Source organism: Dipodomys spectabilis, unplaced genomic scaffold, assembly GCF_019054845.1.
Source record: "Dipodomys spectabilis isolate Male_0828 unplaced genomic scaffold, ASM1905484v1 ptg000098l, whole genome shotgun sequence".
Taxonomy (NCBI): Eukaryota; Metazoa; Chordata; class Mammalia; order Rodentia; family Heteromyidae; genus Dipodomys; species Dipodomys spectabilis.
In genome coordinates, this window is record NW_024870775.1 from 14,432,312 (window position 1) to 14,452,995 (window position 20,684).

General features: G+C 45.4%; 1 protein-coding gene across 1 annotated transcript in view; it reads right to left on the reverse strand.

The window, feature by feature from the left end:
• LOC122113891 (semaphorin-4D) overlaps window positions 1-6,733 on the reverse strand; it is a 96,236-nt gene extending 89,503 nt beyond the window's left edge. The window contains exon 1 of the mRNA XM_042687048.1: window positions 6,572-6,733. The gene's annotated coding sequence lies outside the window, so the exon portion shown is untranslated. The remainder of the gene's footprint in view (window positions 1-6,571) is intronic.
• Between the last annotated feature and the right edge of the window lie 13,951 nt (window positions 6,734-20,684).

The following is a 20,684-nucleotide window of genomic DNA, read 5'->3' on the forward strand; positions in this document are numbered from 1 at the left end:
CAAGATGGAATGTCCTGTGTTTCCTCTCCTCACAGATTTTTCACCTCCCTCTACCTGGCTGTGAGGTCAAGGGTAGGGCCCTCTGTCTCCTAGCTCCTGTCACTGGCTCCAAACAATCACCAACTGGAGGAAGTGGACCCTGAGACGGGAAGGGCCCTTTAAGGTAAGCAGGCCCCTTTAACCACTGTTTCAGTTACTCCCAGTCAACCATGGTTAAAATTTAAAAAAAAAAAAAGGAAAACTCCATGAAGAATTCAGATGCTTTATATAATCATAATACATGGTTACGATGGTTCTGTCTTATTGTTAGTCATTGTTGTTCATCTCTTGCTGGACCTAATTTCTAAGTCAAATCCTACCACAGATTGCTAGGCATGGGAAACACACAATACACACAGAGCTCAGTACTATCGGGTGTCAGGAATCCATGGGGGTCTCAGAGGGTATTCCACCACAAAGTTCTTAGGTTTTTCCCATCAAAAACCCAATATAAAGTAATATTCATCAAAAAAAATTCCAGGAAATGAAAACAGGAGTTTTTCCCTTTGTTGTTGATTTTGTTTTCTTTTTTCTTTTTGTCTTGTTTGTTCATTTTCTGTCTTTGGTGGGTAAGGGGAAGGTCACAGAAATGGAGGGACAAAGGATGAACAAATACAGCAGTGGTATTCACTGGATATTGTATTGAAAATTAACTATCCAACTTGTGGGTAGGGACAGGAGGGAAATTGGGAGAAAGGAAAGGAAGGGGAGATATTGTTCACAAAGAAACGTACTCATTATATGACTTATGTAACTGTAACCCCTCTGTACATGATCGTTATAATAACAATTTAAAAAACAACAACAATAACAAGATAACAATGGATGCTCACATCTATAATCTTGACTACTCAGGAGACTGAGATCTGAGGTTCAAAGCTAACCAGGCAGGAAAGTCCCTGAGACTCTTATCTCTAACGAACCAGTAAAAAGCAAAAAGACTGAAGTGCATCAAAGGCTCAAGTATACCAGGTTTGAGTGAAAAAGCTAAGTAAGAGCACTAGACCTTGAGTTCAAGCCCCAGTACCTGCACATACCAAAACAAACAAACAAAAAACATCCTCAAGATGTAAATGTTACCTACTATGGCCTAAGATGCTAGGTCCTGTGATCAAGATCCCTGAGGCCTTGAGGAAGCAGGGACATGTGTAGAAGGTTATGAATGGTACAAAAAGATGCCAAGCTAAGTGGAGAGGCAGGTGTCACACAGTGGCCATACAGACACTTGATAAACTCAAGCCTTGCAGAACTGACCAAGCTCCAGGCCATCCATGTCACTGTAGCACCCTGTTGGGTTCTCCCAGGACTCTATAAAGCATAGGTCAACAATAATGACAACGACAAAGACAACATCAAAAGCTCCCAAACACATAGCCAGAATAATACTCAGCCAAATGCAGACCTAACCAGGAACTTCCCATACTTCCCATCAAAATCAAAACAGAAACCCCAATCAAAGGCCCAGATTCTAGATCACAGCAAATCATATTGTGGCTGTCCAGGCAACATCAATTACTTGCAAAAGGACAGAAGAATTTAAAAACTAAAAAAATTAGATTTTGAGGCAACCTTGTATTTTTTTATTTTGTAGACATCCACATTGGATGTATCAGTTTATGCTCTCTTTGTAGTCCTAGCTTGGGTAACTTGGCAGATCCATGAAGGATCAATGGAAGAAGAAAGCACAGGCTCCCACTAAAAATTAGGCCAGGCACTACTGGCTCACATCAGTAATCCTAGCTACTCGGGAAGCTGAGATCTGAAGATCTCAGTTCAAAACCAGGCCAGGCAGAAAAGGCTGTGAGACTCTTATCTCCAATTAACTACCAAAATGCTAAAAGTACAGCTGTATGGTAGAGCACTAGCCTTGGGTGAAAAGGCTAAAGGACAGCACCCAGGGCCTGCACACAAAGAAGAAAAGAAGGAGGAAGAAAGAATAACAACTAGGGAGGAACCTGACCCAGGTGTGGAGGGCCCAGGCAGGGGCACAGACCAGGTTCAGACCAGACTCTGCCACCTCAAGGTCACTGTTCCCATTTTAGGTGACACTTGCTAGCCTTCAGGGTCTCTGTCTCAGCTCCCTGCTGCTGAGTATACATAGCAGCTACTACCTTTATGGGGCCCACAATGCCCATGCTGAGAGGGCCAATAATCACCAGCTGCTGACCACTTCGGTGTGAGGGCCAATCATCACTGGCTGCTGACCACTTTGGTGTAAGACAAATTCTCATTATGAGCTTAGGGAGGACAGAAATTGCTATTATCAACCTTTACTAAGTTACACATGCCCACACATTCTCACAGGCACTCGCACACTTCACACACATGTTCACACTCTCCTCTCTTCACACATGCATATACACACTCAATTACAGTCCCATAACCACACTCTTGAATTTATATTCTCCTACCTGTTCGTCCTCCTATGCACACTCACACACTTGTATGTGCTTATTTTGTCAATGCTATATGCATATTCACACACTTTTACTACAGGCACAATTGCATAGTTGCATGCATGTGTCTGCGCATATGTCTGCACACACTATGCTCTCCCTGCTTGTGGAGCCTGGCTGCCTCTGCTCCTGGTTGTGTCCCTGGCTGGGGAAGTGACTTAGCTTGGCAGTGGCCAAGAAGCTGCTTCACCACATGCATGTGCCATGGTATTCAGTAAGAGCTACCATGCCTGAGTCCCTACGTGTGTGCATACAAATGGCACCACTCAGTAGGTTTTAAACCAATGAGTGATGTTTAATGTAAACCCTTAAACGCTTCTGTAAGTAAAGAAGCCAATGCTATATTTGGGAGGGAGGGACTGGGGTTCCTAAATTATTATTAAATATACTTTTCCATTATTTTGTGTGCTAGTACTGGAGTTTGAACTCAGGGCCTCAGGCTCTTGCTTGGCTTTTTCTACCACTTTTGCCACACCTCCACTTCTGGTTTATTTTTGGAAATAAGAGTCTTATGGACTTTCCTGCCCTGGCTGGCTACAAACCTCAATCCTCAGATCTCAGCCTCATGAGTAGCTAGGATTACAGGAATGAACCACTGGTGCCTGGCTATTAAATACTTTTAAATATCGAGTGTCTCCATAGTGCATTCAAGTGGCAAAACATTAAATCCAAGTTGTCCGCAGCAGACAACCCCATCCCTTCCTGCCTACTGACCTGGGGCTGATCCCAAACACTTTATAAAATTCTAAGAGAATGATCATTTTACCTTAGCCAGGCAGCAGTCAGTGAGGAATTCCTAAAAGCCAACATTCACTCAACCAATGTCCAACTGTGTCATAAACAGAGACTCTTGGAACCAAATGTGGATCTGACTGGGAGCTCTAGGTCAGACTCTTCCAAAGATGCTGCTTAGAAGCAACCTAGGGAAGGATGGAGTGACTCTCATAGGCAGCATCTAAGGAAGGACAGGACCCTGGTCCTTCAAAGCTCAAATGAGTCTTATGTAAAAGTGATTGTGGGGTGCTGTCCAGACCCAGGGTCAACAGCGGGTCAGCAGGAAGCAGTCCCTGTCATGTAGCACTCCCACGGCATATAAATGTACTCAGGGAGGGACATGCAAACTGAGCCATCTCAGCAAAGCAGCCAATCTGATCCTCTGGAAGATCACCTTAATTGGCATGGCAGAGGGTACCACCCCAGCTTCAAGGGAGACACACCTCTCAAGAGTCAGGGAAGTCAGCAGATACGCCTATTAATAAATCTCCACATTTTCCTGGGTCATCTCTTGACAGCTGAATGGCAAAGAGGCCCCAAACAACATCTCTTGCCACGTGCAGAAGAGCTTACCTGACCAGCTCCCTCTTGCGTGGCACCCTAAGTAATCCAGGGACAGAACCCCAAGTAATGTAGTGACAGTCAGGACCAACCACAAGCTACGTGGGTAGAGCTGCCCAAATGGAACCTGACAAACTCAGGGTGGACCAAGGCCAAGGGGGAAAGAGGTCTCTCCTCCCCCAGTGCTTCTGTCTCCTTCTTCCTTCTTATCTTCCTTCCTGAAATTGTTGCCATACATGAAAATTAGCCAGGCATGATGCCCTTAATCCTAGCACTTGGGAGGCTGAATCAGGAGCATCCTGAGTTCAAAGCCAGCCTGGGCTACACATCAAGACTATCTCAAAACAACAGAGAAAGGGAAGAGAATGAGAGGGACAGAGAGACAGAGGCAGAGGCAGAGAGAACTGACCCTAGCTAGGAACTGTAGTCTTGCTCACAGTGATTGTCCTGGACAGTCATCTGTCTGCACAGTGTCAATCAGGGAAAACTGCAGGAGATGAGGGACTTGGAACAGAAGAAACCTGAGCAGGGAGACTTAGAGTAACGTTTCCTTGTTAGTTTTACAAGGAATTCTTAATGCAAAGGGAAAGGCTGCAAAAAATACAAAACAGACAGTAAATTCTCTTCCAGGGCAAGGCTAACCCAGGAGCAATAGGAATTCTCTAAAAGGAGTCCATGGTCTCCACTAGGACCCAGGAGTTCAGAATCCAGGTCCACCCCACAAGGGGTTGGCTCTTAGCCCAACCCTTCCTGAGTAGACTCCCTCCAGAAGCACAGAGGAGGGATGGAGAAAAAAATTTATTGATCTTTGCAATGCATTATTGATTATGCTGCTGCTGCTGGCAAAATGGACGTTTCCTCCCTTCCTTCCTCAGCCAGCCATTAGCATGCATTCCCCAGCACTGGCGAGGAACCCACCAGGCAGCTCTGAGTAACATCCACCCAAGACAATCCACAGCATCCACAGGCGACTGTCCACAAGTGTATGATGTCATCAAATACATCTCTTGGGCCCAAGCCCCACCAGCCAGATAAGGAAGCATAGTCCATGCCATGGACCCCTAGAACCCATTGAGGGAGAGCCACCTCAAAGAGAGGTCTCTGCAAAATGTTTTCAACACCCTGTGTGCCAGTCAGGAGTAGACTTCAGAGTCTGTTCACTGGCTCTATTTCAGAATGCAAACAGACAAACCATCACTGGAAGGCAGACTCCCCAATCCCATGCCAGCTACAGGTCTAGACCCTGGGAATAGCCACTTTGGTACCAGCAATGTATTTCTTTGCTAGTTTTACTTGCCACATAGGTCATTGACACTGGTACCAGTCTGAACATCTGGCCTTCAGAAAAGACAGTCCTTACCCACAGAATCATCCCCTTACCACCCTCTCCCCTGTAGTGGGGTCCTGGAGGCAGGCCTGCTTTCTTCTTCTCAACTGATGTCTACCCAAGCATGATGTACACAGATACTAACGGCCAAAGTGACAATTGGGGCATTATGGTCTCTAGTACGATCTTCCATGGCTGCTGGCAAAGGCTGCTTGTTTCTGGAACACAGTAAACATTCCCAAATAGGCTTGCTTGAGCAGCCAGAAGGCAAGCCTTAGGCCTGGGGCACATACGAAGAGACAGACCAGTGGTGTCACTACACCCCCTTGGAAAGGGATACTTCCTTTTGGTGGCGCCTGGTGGACTTGAAAATACTCAGAACAGCAGGGTCAGATGCTTGGCAGGAGGCCCTAGGTCCAGCAGGCCTCAGGTCCAGGGAGGGCCTGGCCACCCAAGCGCTTGGGATGTGCCAACAGAGTGAGAGTTTCAAAACAAAAGCAGAAGCAAGTTCATGTGGTAAACACTCCAGGAAGGTAGGGACGCCACCCTCCTCCCCTCCTCTCCCCACCTCCAGCAGGCCTCATTCGAAGCAACCTGACTCACCCTCCCCAAAGACAACATCAAAATTAAAATTAAAACGCCCATGGATGCTCAGCCCTCCTTTCTCCGTCTGTACTTTTTTTCTTTTTCTTTTTTTTTTTAACTAGAAAAACCCATTTTAAGCCCCAGCACCTAGCAGCTCACCGGGCTGCTGCAACAGGTGCAGCCTGAGCCAAAGGCTCAATGGCTCTCAGGCTTCGTGGTTCAGCCAAAGCCCAGAGGAGGCTGAGGCCTGCAGCGCCCACTTGGCCACCACGCCAGCGACCTAACCGCGGAGGCCCGACCTGCCCCACCTGTCTGAGTGCGCGGCGCCGCATCCGGTGCAGGGAGGCCTCGGCCTCCAGGACCGAAATAGAAGCCCGCGGGGGCCCGGGAGCCCTCTGGGCTGCGGCGGAGCCCGGTCCAGCAGGCGCGACCCCAGGGACCCGACCCCGCCGGTGGCTGCGGGGCCTGGCCCAGCGCGCCGCCCCCCTCCCCAGTCTCGATCGGCGACGCGCTCCGCGGCCCCGCGCGCCTGGAGCCACCTGCCCGCGGGTGCCCGGCCCGAAGCGGGGAGGAGAGGGGCGGGGAGGGGCGGGGAGAGGTGAGGGACGACTCCGGGGGGGTCCCGGGAAGGCGCTGGGTGGGAGGTTCAGGTGGCGTTCCGAGAGGCGTTGGGAGAGGGACGTGGGGAATCTGCGGGGGAGGGGAACGGGAGAGATCCGGGAAGGGGGCTGCTGGAGGGGTCCCCAGAGCGGGTCCCGGGGTGCAGCCAGGGGGCTCCGCACACCTGCCCAGCGCGCGCGCCCTCCCCCGCGCCCGCCCCACCGCTCACCTGGGGCGCGCGTCCGGCGCGCTCCATGCAGGGCCCGGCTCGGCGAGCTCCGCGCCAAGAATGGCGGCGGCGGCGGCGGTGGTGGTGGCGGCGGCGGCGGCGGCGGCGGCGGCGGCGACAGCCAAAGCGAACTAGCTCCGGGAGGGGGCGGCGAGGAGGCCCGGCGACGCGGGGATGCTGCGGCGCGAGGGCGCGGAGGCCGGCGCGGGGGGACCGAGGGCGCGGGGCGGGCGCGCAGGCCCCTCCCCCGCTCCCCTCCCTTCCCGCTTCCTCCCCTTCCCCCTCCCGCCTCCTCCCTTTTCCCCCTCCCGCCTTCCCTCCTCTGATCCCTCCCCTTCCCCCCTCCTCCTCCCTCCCCCTCTCTCCCCCAACTTCGCTTGGCCTCCCTTCCCCTACTTCACCTTCCCTACACGCCTCTCCTCCCCCCCCACTCCTGCTCATCTCCCCTTTCCTCCAGCTTCCCCACGCCAGGCCCCGGGGCTAGGCCCAAGGCTAGCCTCCTTCCTTGGCTTGATCTTTGCTAGGTAAGACCCAGCTTACCAAGAAGAGGGGCTCTTTTTCACCTCCTTTCTCACCATGTCTGTAAGGACTAACTCTGGGAACTGGGACTGACCCTTTAAGGTTCTCCCAATCTCCAGATATTCCTGCATCTCATTTTCTAGAATGCAAGGCCAAAGACCTGACCTGCTGGGCTTTTGTTGAACTTTCCAAGCCAGGCCCTTCCTATTTCCTAGTATGAGGTGGGCAGGCCCTCCTGAGCTCTTGGTTGACTAAATGTTCCTCATGGCATGGAGCAAAGGTTTCCTCCTTATAGCCCGGATGAAACAGGTTTGTAACTATCCCACAAAACCCTCAAAAGTTAGTACCATGACAGGTAATCATCCTTTCTGCCCCAGAGGGAGAAGTAACCAGAGTGGCCCTTGCTGCCCCAAGACACAGTCCTCCTGAAAAGAGAACCTAATTCTCAAGTGAACTGGACAGGTTTCTCTGAATGAGTGGGGTCAGGGGGCTGCTCATAAGTCCCAGCTATAACACCCTAGTTTACCATGGTTTTTAGGGACCAGAAGATAGGACTAAAGTTGCTCAGATCACAAAATGCTCAGAGCAGAACTAAGTAGTTCCTAGATGTTCACAAACCAAGTACCAGAAAACCTCCATTCCCAAACCTGCCTTTCTGTGCCCAGGCTGAAAGAGTAGGATCAATCAATCCTAGCAAAGGTTAAGATGGCAGAATTAGGGGAATTGGTAGGAGCTTACCCTTTTTTGCCCCGGAACGGTCATGACCCTCCCCTCTGAATCTCACAGTTCTCAACTTTTGGCTTCATTACTTCCAAGGTAACCTTGGACCTCAGCTCTCTGTCCTGCCCAGCTTAAGAATAGGGTGGCAGTCAGGGGTGGAGGGTAGAGGAGGTTGTAGGAACACAAGCAGAAAATGGTAAGTCTATAATATTATGTGCCCCAGGTTCAGTGCCGGAGACCACTGTGGGGAAGTAGAGGGATATTTTTTTCCAAGCTTTCTTCCAACTGTAGAAGTTCATGAATCCAGATGTCCATTCTCTTTGGATTACAATCTAACAGGAATGAATTATACCAGGGCTGATTAAACAGTACCCATGCCCAGGAAGGGATGGACACACACTTAGCATTAAGTCAATGCAAGTGCAGCCAAGATGGAAGGAGAGACTCCTTTATTCTTCATAGGTTGGGGCACATCTAGAACACTGTGTCTCTCGTGGTGTCTAGACAGCCACTGGCATGCTGAGAGGAAGTAGGTGACACATAGGAGCTTCCACCTGGAAAATTCATAATGGAGTACAAGACATCAATTCACAAATTGTTCAGAGAAGAGTGCCCTGTAGGGTTATGAAGGGCAGAATGAGGACAGATAGGTAATTAGATGAGAAAGTGAGTTTCTGCTCACTGTGAGTGTTTTCTGACAGATCTCTCTGCCAGAGGAGCCAGCTGCCTCTGCATGAGCCGACCCTCCAGGGGCAGCGTCTAGACAGGTCTGCCACCACCTGGGAATGTGTTGGAGCAGCTTCTCAATAACCACAGAAACCACTTCCTGGTTTATAGGTTACCAACTCTATCCCTGATAAAGGGCAGCCCAGTTCAGAGAAGAGCCATTGTTCAGATGGTCCTGGAGCTCACATTTCTGGCCTTGTAAACATGGGGAATCTTAAATCCAGCCTGTTTCCTGAGGGATGGGAGAAAAAAATAAAAGAAAAGAAACATCCAAGCATCTCTCCAGCATATCTTACCAATGTGAAGGCTGCCTTCCTTGTTCCCTTCACTCAAGGATAGTGGCCCAGGCTCCCCAGAACATCCCAGTCCATGTGTTTGTTATTATTTAACATTTTGTCACAGCTCATTTCAGACACATAAGATAACAAAATGAGCCCAAACCTCTCTTCTCCTCTGACTAATTTACCTTTCCCTCCAATATTAATTTCAAGCACATCAAAGACATAGTAGCCAATTTTTCATTGAGTTTCCCCAGAAATTCTGAGTTTGGATATTTACATTTTATAAAGTTTTCCTACATGTCCCTGTCAGAACATGGACCTCACATATACAGATAGATGAGCAAGAAACTGAAGATGAGTAAGAAAACCGAAGAGATAATATTTAAATCCCATATGAGAAAGAAATTCAGGTGTGGTAGGTTAAATGGCACAAATAATGTTACTTGGCTTCAAGCATCATTTCAGTAGTTGTGCAAGAGACGTTCTGTGATTCTTTGCAGTGTGTAACTTCAGGTACACCTGGCTGTCTGGGAGTCAAGGCTGGGCCATGTAGTGGGGAGTACTTCCAAGCTGGTAGAACTGGCTGGTTGCATTCATCTGCGGTTTCTGGGATTGATCGTACAGTAAGCAAAAAAAATAGGGCCTCCTGAAGAATTTGATGTCTCAGAAAGTCTGAGAAATATCTTTTGTTGATATTCTAGTCCTGGGACTTGAACTCAGGGGTCTGAGTACTGTCCTTGACCTTCTTTAGCTCAAGACTAGTGCTTCTACCACTTGAGCCACAGTGCCACTTCAGGTTTTCTGTAGTTTGTTGGAGATAAGAGTCTCATAGCATTTCCTATCCAGACTGGCTTCAAACCAGCATCCTCAGATCTCAGCCTCCTGAATAGCTAGGATTACAGGAAAGAGCCACCAGCAGTGGCTTGACTATATTCTATAGCATGGGACAGTACTGCCTGTTACCCACACAGCAGCTTCTGGTACTGCAATTAATACCCATCTTGTCCCTGTCTCCTCCCTTACCCAGAATAAACCTTTCTTGGACAGCTTCTCCAAAATGAGGAGTCCTGACCCATGATCCCCAGGCTCTCTCAGAGGAAGGAACAGGGAAACTGATTTCCAGAATCCTGGAAATGCTGATTCCCCAGCATTCGGGAAATCCTAGACTTCTCCTGTGTCCTCATTATTGCCACGAACCTCACAGGCTTTAGAAGACTTTTCCTAAAACCTACCCTGGGAAACTGGGTGCCACACTGGCAGTAAGATATAAATGAGAGCCTGCTTGGCTGCTGAAATGTTCCCCTTGTTTCCTGTTCTTTGTGCTGAGCTGTCAAAGCAGGGAGTACTAACTAAATCTGGTTAAGGCTATAATCTAGCCTTCAGTACTCTTCGAGCACAGCCCTTCCCACATCCCTAAGTACACTGCTTGGGTTAGGGAGCCATCATCTGTCAAGCTGATGTGTGTAAATATTCTGAAGAGACTGAACATTGCTCTACCCAGCCAGGCGAGAATTGAAAGCTGTGGCAGTGTCTCACTGTTGTCTGACCCTTTTCCCCTTGACCTCCAGCTGCTACTAGCTTCCTGAACCATGGGTGTCCCCCCCCCCCACGCCTACTGTCAGGTACCAGCATCACCACCCTCCACCACCTGCCCACCCACCCCCAGCAGAGCTCTGTGTCCTCACTCCACCCAGTGACAGTGATGTTACCTTCTCGCATACCTCTCATCCACAGCTGGAGCCTGCACTAGCTTCCACTCAAATTGCCTCTAGGTGTTTTTCTTTCTTCTCTGATGTACTATTTTGGGTTTTAAAATTTTATGTTCTAAGTCTGGTGAACTCTGCAAGACCTTCCATCCTAATGATGCTTTTTAATGGTATAAAGTCAAATTCAGGATTAGGGAGGAAGCCAATTATTCTGAAATCCCATTATCAAAATGCTTTAAAATGTGACCCATTTGCTCTTTTATTTGCACATTGAATAATATGCTCTTGAGAAGGCCTAACAACAAATAGTTTTCAGGGAGAGCTAAACTACTGGTATTTTAAAGCTCTGTGATAATTGACATATGTTATGGAAATTGCTGTGATTTCAACTGAGAGCCAGAGTGACTGGACTGCAAGTGTGACTACATTGTGTTGTCTGTGTGGATATTTGAAGGAAATACTCATCTTAGTTAAAGGTCAGTGGGGGAAAAAAATTTCTCATCCTTCCCATGGGAATAAACCTACATATGCAGGAGGCTAAGATCCGAGGATCAAGGTTTCAAGCCAGCCCAGGCAGGAAAGTCTGTGAGACTTCCTTTCTCCAAATTAACCACACACCACCCCCCTCAAAAAAAAAAAAAAAAAAAAAAAAAAAAAAAGCCAGAAGTCAAAGTATAGTTCAAGTGGTAGAGCACCAGCTTTGAGCAAAGAAGCTGAGGGACAATGTCCAGGTCCTGAGTTCAGGCTCCAACACTGGCACAAAATACATTAAATACTTGAGGATTAAACCAGGGCATTATGCTCTCTACCCAGCTACTTTGCCACCAAGTTATATCTCCAGCCTTAAGAATTACCTTCTTTAAGAGATAGGCACCTTTATCCAGAGTCTCTCAAACAACACTGTGGACAATTGCCCTCAGACATTTTTACTAAGCTCACAAAAGAGGTAGCATTTTGTCACACCCGACAGAATTTTGGCCAGATTGTAAGCTCACTGGCATCAAAAAGTATCACAGGTACAGTTAGATGCAAGGCTAAGAACCTTGCTAGGTTCTTCTCTTCCTTCTTCTCTCAGATTCGCTTCCTCCTTCTTTCTCTCTAGTTAGATGTGGTTCTGCTAAGATGTCCACTTCATTCTTTTCTGTCACAAGCCACTGGCAGCCCACTTATAAAATGATGGTGACAAAGACTCTCTCCATGTTCCAAGTCCTACAAAAAAACGACTTTGGCTCTGTTGAATCTCTGCTTATTCTATGGACCCATGGCTCTGAGGAGCAGCTGGGACACAAGCCTATGCCTGTATCAATGTGTGGTACAGAGCCCAGAGAACCACAGAGCTGGTTCATAGAGGGTAGGTGAGGGCTGAGCAGCCCAAACACATGCCCAGGACAGTGTGCTGAAGGAAAAGGAGGAATGGCAGCATGGAATTCCCTGCTCTAATTTAATAACCTGAAATACAGTGAGTTGACCAATGTAGACATGAATTCTTGTACAACATTGCCAGAGGCACACTGGTAGACCAGGACTGAGAGGAAATTTTGTTGTTCTTCATCTAGATACTCCCATCTACAAAGTGAGAAAGAAGAACAATGTAATGTATAGATCCTATAGATTAGAAAGGCAAGAGCAATAGATCCCATAAACCAAGAAGGCCATGAACAGTCGATCCCATAGACCAGGAAGGCTACAAACAGTAGATGCCATAGACAAGGAAAGTTATGAACAATAGATCTTGTAGACCAGGAAGATTGTAAATAGTAGATTTCTAGACTAGGAAGACTATGAGCAGTGGGTCCCAAAGATTAGGAAAAATGAGCAGTAGATCCAACAGGCCAGGAAGACTGTGAGCTGTGAATCCTATAGACTAGGAAGACTGTCATGCATCTCTTAGACTATGAAGGACATGGGCAATAGGTTTTATATTACAAGAAGGTTTTACTCAGTAGATTTGATAGACCAGAAACAATGTGCTCCATAGGTTCAATAGATTGGGAGAAATGTGATCAATGGATTAAAGAGCAGTACCAGGAAAGTGACATACATCACTTCAGTTATGTATCGTTGACTAGAACCTACTCATGTACTTACATTTAGCTTAAGGAAGATGGCTGGTACAGTTACTAGCTGGGTGAATATGTAGCCAACTAAAAATCTATTTTATGTTGGAAGGAAAAATGGATGTCGGTGGGCAATTAGGAGGTTGCCAAACACACTGTAATACATTTGGTGATATTATAAATGGAAATAAAAAACTACCCTCCTGTTGGAATATCTAAAATTGGAAATATCTAGTGTTAGAGAACATGGAGCAAGTAGGAATATCATATATTGCTATAGGAGTAGAAATGATGTATATATATCATATAATGATATATATATATATATTTATATAAAGTTCTGGAACAGGCAAATATAACCAAGGGATTGATGTCAAAATAGCATTTACTCTTGGTAGGTCCTGATGAAGAGGAGGTACATGAGGAGTTATCTTGATCTGAGTCATCATTTCCTAAATGCCTACGCATTTCAAAAACGCATTGAGCTCTGCACTTTAGTGCTTGTAAGTTACACCTACACACACACACACACACACACACACACACACACACACACACACACACACACACACACGAAAGGGAGGAAAGGTAAATATATATAATTTTAAATGATATGAGGCCATGTTCTGGGTTATACCTACTCCATATTTTGATATATTACAGCAAATATATCAAAAATCCTACTGACACATTCCTGATGGGTAGATGCTGCTTGCAAGCTGATATCTGCCCCTGACAACACTAAGTCTTGCAGTCCCTTGCATTGTGTAGAGCAGATTGTGTTGCCTTGATTGACAAGTCTTTGAGACTTACTCATCACTGCTTGGACTCCAACATTTGAATTTGCCATTTTATTTCCATTTTAATGTTTCTCATAACTTCCAGCATATATATCAGGCTACAACTGACACAGAGTGTGTATGCACAGAAGCTTCTGCACAGATTCTGGCAACAATACTAAGCACAGCAGGGTAGGGACTTTCTCTGAACACAAGATGGCCCCCTAGTCAGGTGAACTTGGCCACCTGTGGGCTTGCTGGCAAGAAAGATGTTTGGGACCTGGGGACAGGAAACTCAAGTATTCTATCTGCTCATTGATGATGTCATCACTGGACATTAAAATATTATATTCTTTGAAGAGAATGGGTAGAGTGCCTCGTGATCATCTCTTCTCTCTGTGATTCATGCAGGTGCTTGGCAATCAGCCTTCCTCTCATCAAATCTCCAGCCTTGACTTTCTGTCCCAGCCAACCTCTGCACCCACCTTTCCTTCAGTGAAGAAAGTGCTTATATTGGCACCAGCTTCTCATACCTATAATCCTAGCTAGTCCAGAGACAGATCTGGAGGATTGGCTTAATGCTGAGCAGAAAACTTTTTAAGACTCCATTTCCAATGACCCAGCAAAATACCAGGGTGGAGGTATAGTTTAAGTGGTAGAGTACCAGCAGAGCAAGCAAGCTAAGTAAACCCAAGGCCTGAGTTCAACCCCCAGTACTGGTAAGAGGTGAGAAGGAAGGAAGTGAGGAAGAGGAAAAACAACAACAAAAAAAACCAACTTCTGCCTAGTTTCCTGATGGGGGTAGAGGATTTGAGTTAAACATATACCCACAAGTGACAATAGCTCCTGCTTGGTTAAGATCAAGTTTTGAAAAACTATCCTAGTAAAAGATTCTTCTCTAAGAACTGAGGTTAGTAGCAGAGATTAAAAAGCATGTTCATGCTGGGCACTGGGGGCTTATACCTGTAATCTTAGCTATTCAGGAGGCTGAGATCTAAGGATCACAGTTAGAAGCCAGACCAAGCAGAAAAGACTGTGAGCCTTTTATCTCCAAAGAAACACCAAAAAGCCAGAAGTGGAGCTGTGATTCAAGTGCTAGAGTACTAGGCTTGATCACAAAAGCTCAGGAACAGCATCCAAGCCCTGAGTTCAAGCCCCAGGCCAACACAGACAGACAGACAGACACACACACACACACACACACACATGTATTTCACTTCAGGTATCAGTGGCATAATCTGGAGGATGAGACTTAAAGGATCAAAGTTCGAAGTAGCAATATACCAGAAAATCTATCCCCAATTAGCCAGCACAAATTCTGGCTAGAGGCATGTCTCAATTGGTAGATAACCAGCTTAACAAGAGGTCCTCTGATAAAACCTCTGGTACTAGGGGAAAGAAAGGTGTGTTTACACTGGACCATTATCTAAGTATCATAAGGCACAAATTCACTAACTTCCTGACTATGTGGACCTCTTTCAACTGCTCTCTTTCAGTTTACTGTTTGCTAATACCCACTCCTACAACATTTTGTTGTGGAAATTGTGAGCTATATGGAAATGGGAGAATTGTATAATAAACCTGTGGCTACCTATCACTAATTCTACCATAACTGTATTACCATACCTCACTCTATCTGGATAATCAAGCATCCATAATTTAATTCATTTCTTTAAAAAATGCTCTGAATCACAGACATCATTACATGTCCCATAAATAGTCAGTTACTTTTCAAAATAGTAATTTGAAAGATTTTAATGCTTTGTCCAATGTCTAAGAAAAATAGTTGAAAATTTCTTGACATTCTTTTTTTTTTTTTGATCATGGGGCTTGAACTCTGGGCCTGGGCGCTGTCCCTGAGCTCTTCAGTTCAAGGTGAGTACTCTACCATTTGAGCCACAGCCCCTTTTCCAGTTTTCTGGTATTTACTGGACTTTCCTGCCCGGGCTGGCTTTGAACTGTGATCCTCAGATCTCAGCCTCCTGAGTAGCTAGGATTACAGGCGTGAGCCACCAGCACCTAGCTGTGATATTTTTTTCTGTTTTTGGAGCCAAAGAAGTTTGTTCTATGGTCAGCTGTCCTGTCACTCATCTGGTTCATCTTTCATTGTGAGTTTTCCCAAGTGTCCAGTGATCCTTCATTGTTCATTTTTAAGGAGGAGTGATCATCTTTACTTAGCTGATCTAGGTAGCTGGCTTGGCCTATGCCATAGCTTGAATGTGTTCTTCAAATTTGTATATTTCCATATCGTAGCCCATGTGATGAAAGCATTAAGAGGATTCTGAGTGGGTGGTGAAATCCTGGGAGCAGAACTTTTGTGAATGGGATTAAAGCTTGAGAGTGTGGACTCAAACTTTCTATTTGTTCTGCCATGTGGAGACAAAGTGGAAGGTACCACCTTGGAAACAGGAAAACTTTACCAGATACCAAAGCTGCCTCCAGAGCTATATGATAGCTTTTTATTATTTATGAATTGCCCAGTTGTAGGTATTTTGCTGCAGTAGCACAAATATACTAAGACAACCTACCTACCTCTGCCTTTGAGCTAGTAGGTCTATTTTTCTCATGGGAGATGATTTTACAAGAGAGCATGGTTGGAGTGAGCCAGTGACCAGGCTTCCAGGTATATGGTCAGCTAGAAACCATGGAGGACACTACACAAACGGCTCTGTGTTCCTGATGGGACCCACTGAGGCAGCTGGACTTCTGAAGGGTCAGAGTTTTCCTAGTAGAGCTGCTTCTGCTTATTTTCTTGGTTTCTATGTGTGCTTCTTTAGATGGAAGATGGTCTTATTCGTGTTTTGTTTATAATTAAACTAAATGCACTAATGCTATTTAATGACTCAAGGTATTTACTGCCAAGTGAAACCAGAGATCTGTTTATTCAGTTGTAAGCCTCCATCATGATTTAAAAGGGTGAGTCTGAGTCTCTAAGCTTACACAGGTCAAGAGAGGCACCCCCTGTTGGTTTCACGTTCCTCCCTTGCTCTGTCACAGCTAGGTGGGTGTGTACAGCTCCTTCCTCCTCCTGTCTACATCCAGGCTCAGTCTAACATCCTGAACCACAAGAATCTCCACACAAGGTTTTCCTAGGATCTTTGAGAGTTTGGGAGGTGCGTGTTAGCTTTCTGTGATTGGGACAAAACACTTAAGACAATCAACTGATAAGGAGGAAAGGCTAATTTTCGCTCCTAGTTTCAGAATTTCAGTCCATAGCTGCTTGGCCCTGTTGCTTTGGTGTACTATGCCAGCATAGTACATCATGGAGGGCAGGTATAACTGAGGAGTCTGCTTACTTCATGATGGCCAGGAAGCAGAGACAAGCCAAGGCTACCAGGGCATACCCCTAATGACCTAACTTCCTCCCACTAGTCTCCGCCCCCTAAAGTTTTCACTACCTCCTGTAGGAGACTAGAGAATAAATCTTCAACACATATTCTTTAGGGAATACTCCAGTAGCAGGAGGCTCCATGTATCCACTCATTTATAGATTACCATGGTAACTACCTTCCTGAAGCCACTTTATGATGACCACAGAGCAATTATGATGCCCATGTTCCAGGTCAAACATTGTATTTAAATCTTATTTATTTATTTTTATTTTCATACCAGTCTGGGGTTTGAACTCAGAGCTTGGGTGGTGTCCCTTAGCTTTTTTTCATTTAACTCCAGTGCTTTACCACTTGAACCACAGCTCTCCTTCTAGCTTCTTTTTGATGGTTAATTGGAGATAAGAGTCCTATAGAGTTTTCTATCTGGGCTAGGTTTCAAACTGCAGTCCTTAGCTCTCAGCCTCCTGAGTAGCTAGGATTACAGGTCTGAGCCACCAGTGCCTGGCTTAGATACTTAAATTTTAATACAGCAAATACCCTCTGAAGGGCAAGAGATTTGCTATATAGCTTCTGCTGCTCTAGCTTCCACCCATCTCCATAATGACAATACACATCAGGAAATTTATTGGTCCACACATCTTAATGTCACTTTATCTACACATATGTGTACCTGAGCCACTCTCCTGCAGTATTTTTTAGGTCTTAAATGTAACAGGCTTGGCTGATATGTCCAACTCATAGATTCTCTGGTGGCTCAAGGTTTCAAAGGAGCATACTTCCCTGACAGGCAGCACAGCCTTTAAAAATAGGTGTCCTTTCAATTTCCAATTCATTTTCTACCCTTTCACAGGAGTGTATCTTTTCCCCACCCCCATTCTGTGTTGAACCTCTTCTGACCTACAGCAATGTGGGCTGTTCTGATTATTGTCCTCTCTGCCTGTGTATGGCTTCTTCTAATTATTGTTCATCATATATTTCTCAGCATTATGTCAAAATCAGATGGTTATTTTTCCCCATCTGTTGCCACAATCTGTTCAATCCATCACATTCAGAGAGCTTGCAGGAAATTGTATCGTCCAAAGGCAGGAATGAATGTGCTTTAGCCAGACTCAATAAAAGCAGGGTTTTGATCTGCAATTCTGCTTTGGGACTGTTCTTATAGAATGTCAAGTGAAGAAAAATTGCTATTTATCTCAGAGCCCATCATGAATACCAGAAAAGTAATGCTGAGAGACACGTAGGGTGAAATTCTGACATCCTCCAAATATTCTTTCTCTGTAGCATAACTATATTTACTAGAAAAGGTCTCCACCCCAGGCTTTTCTTTTTTTAATTTATTAAGTAGTTAGATTAATCAGGTTATGTGTACAATTCATCTTGACCAATGCCACCTCTTCCATCATTCTCCTCCATTCTCTCTCCCATCTCTACCCTTAAGTTACATAGTTCAATTTTTACATAAAATACATTGAAAATAATGACTGCATTTGCTCATCCTTCTTCCCTCCTTTCATGTGCCTCCCCTCCCCCTCTCTATGTGCCCCCTCCCCCAAACATGTTGCCAATTCCTGATATTATTTTCTTCTTCTTTTTTTGTATTTCCTTTCATCTTAGGTCAGAGGGAAAATGGAAGTCCAACATTTATATTAATTTTCAAAAGCTGTAAATACCACACACTTGAATTTGAAGAAAAAGGTTTTATCTTGAAGGCATTTCATGTGGACAGAGCAAGCATGCTTCTTGCTGAGCTACAACCATTATGCAGAAAGCTGTGGTTCCTTCTTCATTAGGCAAAGTGGTTTGCAAAGCCCAATGTCATACTAATGGCTTCAAGGCTGAGAAGCTGCCAGCCAAGGAGCTGCTTAGCAGGAGGCCAGGAAAGTGGAGTAAATTCTGGAGAAAGGAAATCCTGATAAAGCTCATTAAAAAAAAATTTATCTTTTTACTTTGCTTTATTTTGTTTATTTGCTTTTGATGGACACATAATTTTACGGGGTACAATATTTGATCAGTGATTCATCTATTCATCACTTCACAAGTATGCTTTCATTATACTTGGATCACTCAAGAATCCTCTCTTCTATTTAGAAATGTATAATGCATTATTGTTGGTTAGGGTCACCCTCCTGTGTAATAGAATTCCAGAACATATCTAACTGGTAGATTTTACTGTGGATATGATCGCATCTCTGATCACTATGGCAGAAGCTGAATGTAGTAAAAGGCTGTTCTGGGACAAATCCAGCTGAGGGAGCAGACAGAAGCTCTTGGTCTAAATGCTTTTTCCAGGAAAGACAGAGGGAGGGCCTCCATTGTGGCCTGGCGCGCCTACTGCTCCTATCCGGACGATGGCCCATCCCCACTCACCCCACTCCCGTCATCTGGAGGCCAAGAAGATTGGCCTCCCATTGTAAGGCCACTTGAAGTAATTTATTGCTTTAACCTTCCGAGTTGAAGACAGATTCATTGGGTTTTTTTGTTGTTGTTGTTTTGGTCGGTTGTGGGGCTTGAACTCTGGGCCTGGGCGCTGTCCCTGCGCTCTTCAGCTCAAGGCGAGTGCTCTACCTCTTGAGCCATAGTGCCATTTCTGGTTTTCTAGTGGTTTATTGGAGATAAAAGTCTCATGGACTTTCCTGCCCCGGCTGGCTCTGAACTGCAATCCTAGATCTCAGCCTCCTGAACAGCTAGGATTACAGGCGTGAGCCACCGGTGCCCAGCCTCATTGGTGATTTTTTCAAAGTAGCATTCTGGGGGCTAACTTATTCAGATGTTTTTCATTTTTATTTTCATTATGCAAGTATTACATTTAGTTGTGTGAAACTGCTGCTAGCCCAAATTAGGATTACATCTCTCTTTCCTTTCTATTCTTTTCCCTGTAGATATCCAAGGACATGTACTGTTCATAAAATGACTAAATGACTGAAGGATCTCTTATGGCTTATCTCTTGAATGCCTTTTGATATGCCCACATATCAAAAGCTTGGCTCCAGCTTGTGGCACTGTTGTGAAGTGATGGAAGCTTTAGGAGGCTGGGACCTAGTGGAAGGAAGTTAGGTATTATGGGGCATGACCTTGAAGGGAACATTAGGGCCCCACCTCTTTCTGTCTCTCTTTACTTCCTGGCTTCTACAGCTTCGCCTTTACCACCAGGCTCCCACTGTGATATTATGTCTCATCATAGGGCTAAAAGCAACGGGGCCACACAGCCCTGGGCTGAAACCAAGAGCCAAATTATACTTCCTTCCTTTAAGTTGATTATTCTAGGTATTTGTCACAGTAACAGTAAGCTGACTGACATAGACCCCCATGCTGATACAAAACAGAACTCTCTCTTGAATAGTTTGTTGCTGATAGACTTAAGTTGTTCATATTGCATCCCAAATCTTTTCTCTGAAAAAAAAATTACCCCTTCATCCCTTCCTTCTATCAACACTGAAAAATCTTGACAAACATCTGCCAATGGATGTTTTCCCCAGATAGTTTGGGGTTCACGGGGCCCACAAAGAAGCCATCTGTGTCAATAGTAGGGTTGCAGCAATTTCAGGAATGCCAAGAAAACCTCCTCTTTCTGTAGAGCCTGACACTCAACATGAGAAACTCATTTCTTTTGGGTTCAGACTAAATACTGTTGACACTTGGAAGAAGGCTTGCACTTCAAGCTCACTAATGATCCCTAATCCAAAAGGTCTAGGACCAGATTTGGATTTTGGATTTGAGGGCAGGGTTTTGAACTATCAGCATACACATGAGATAACTTGGGGATGGGGCAGGCTCAAGTCTAAACCTAAAAATTCATTTATGCTTCATATACCTCCTATACTTGAAGGTAATTGTAGTCAACATTTTGAACAATTTTGTGCATGAAACTGTTTCATAGGATATAACCTTCCATCTGTGGCATCTTGTTGCCCTCAAAAAGTTTTGAGTTCTGGGGTACTTTCAATTTGGGATTTTCAGATTAAGGATGCACAATGACATCTCTCTGTCCTTGGA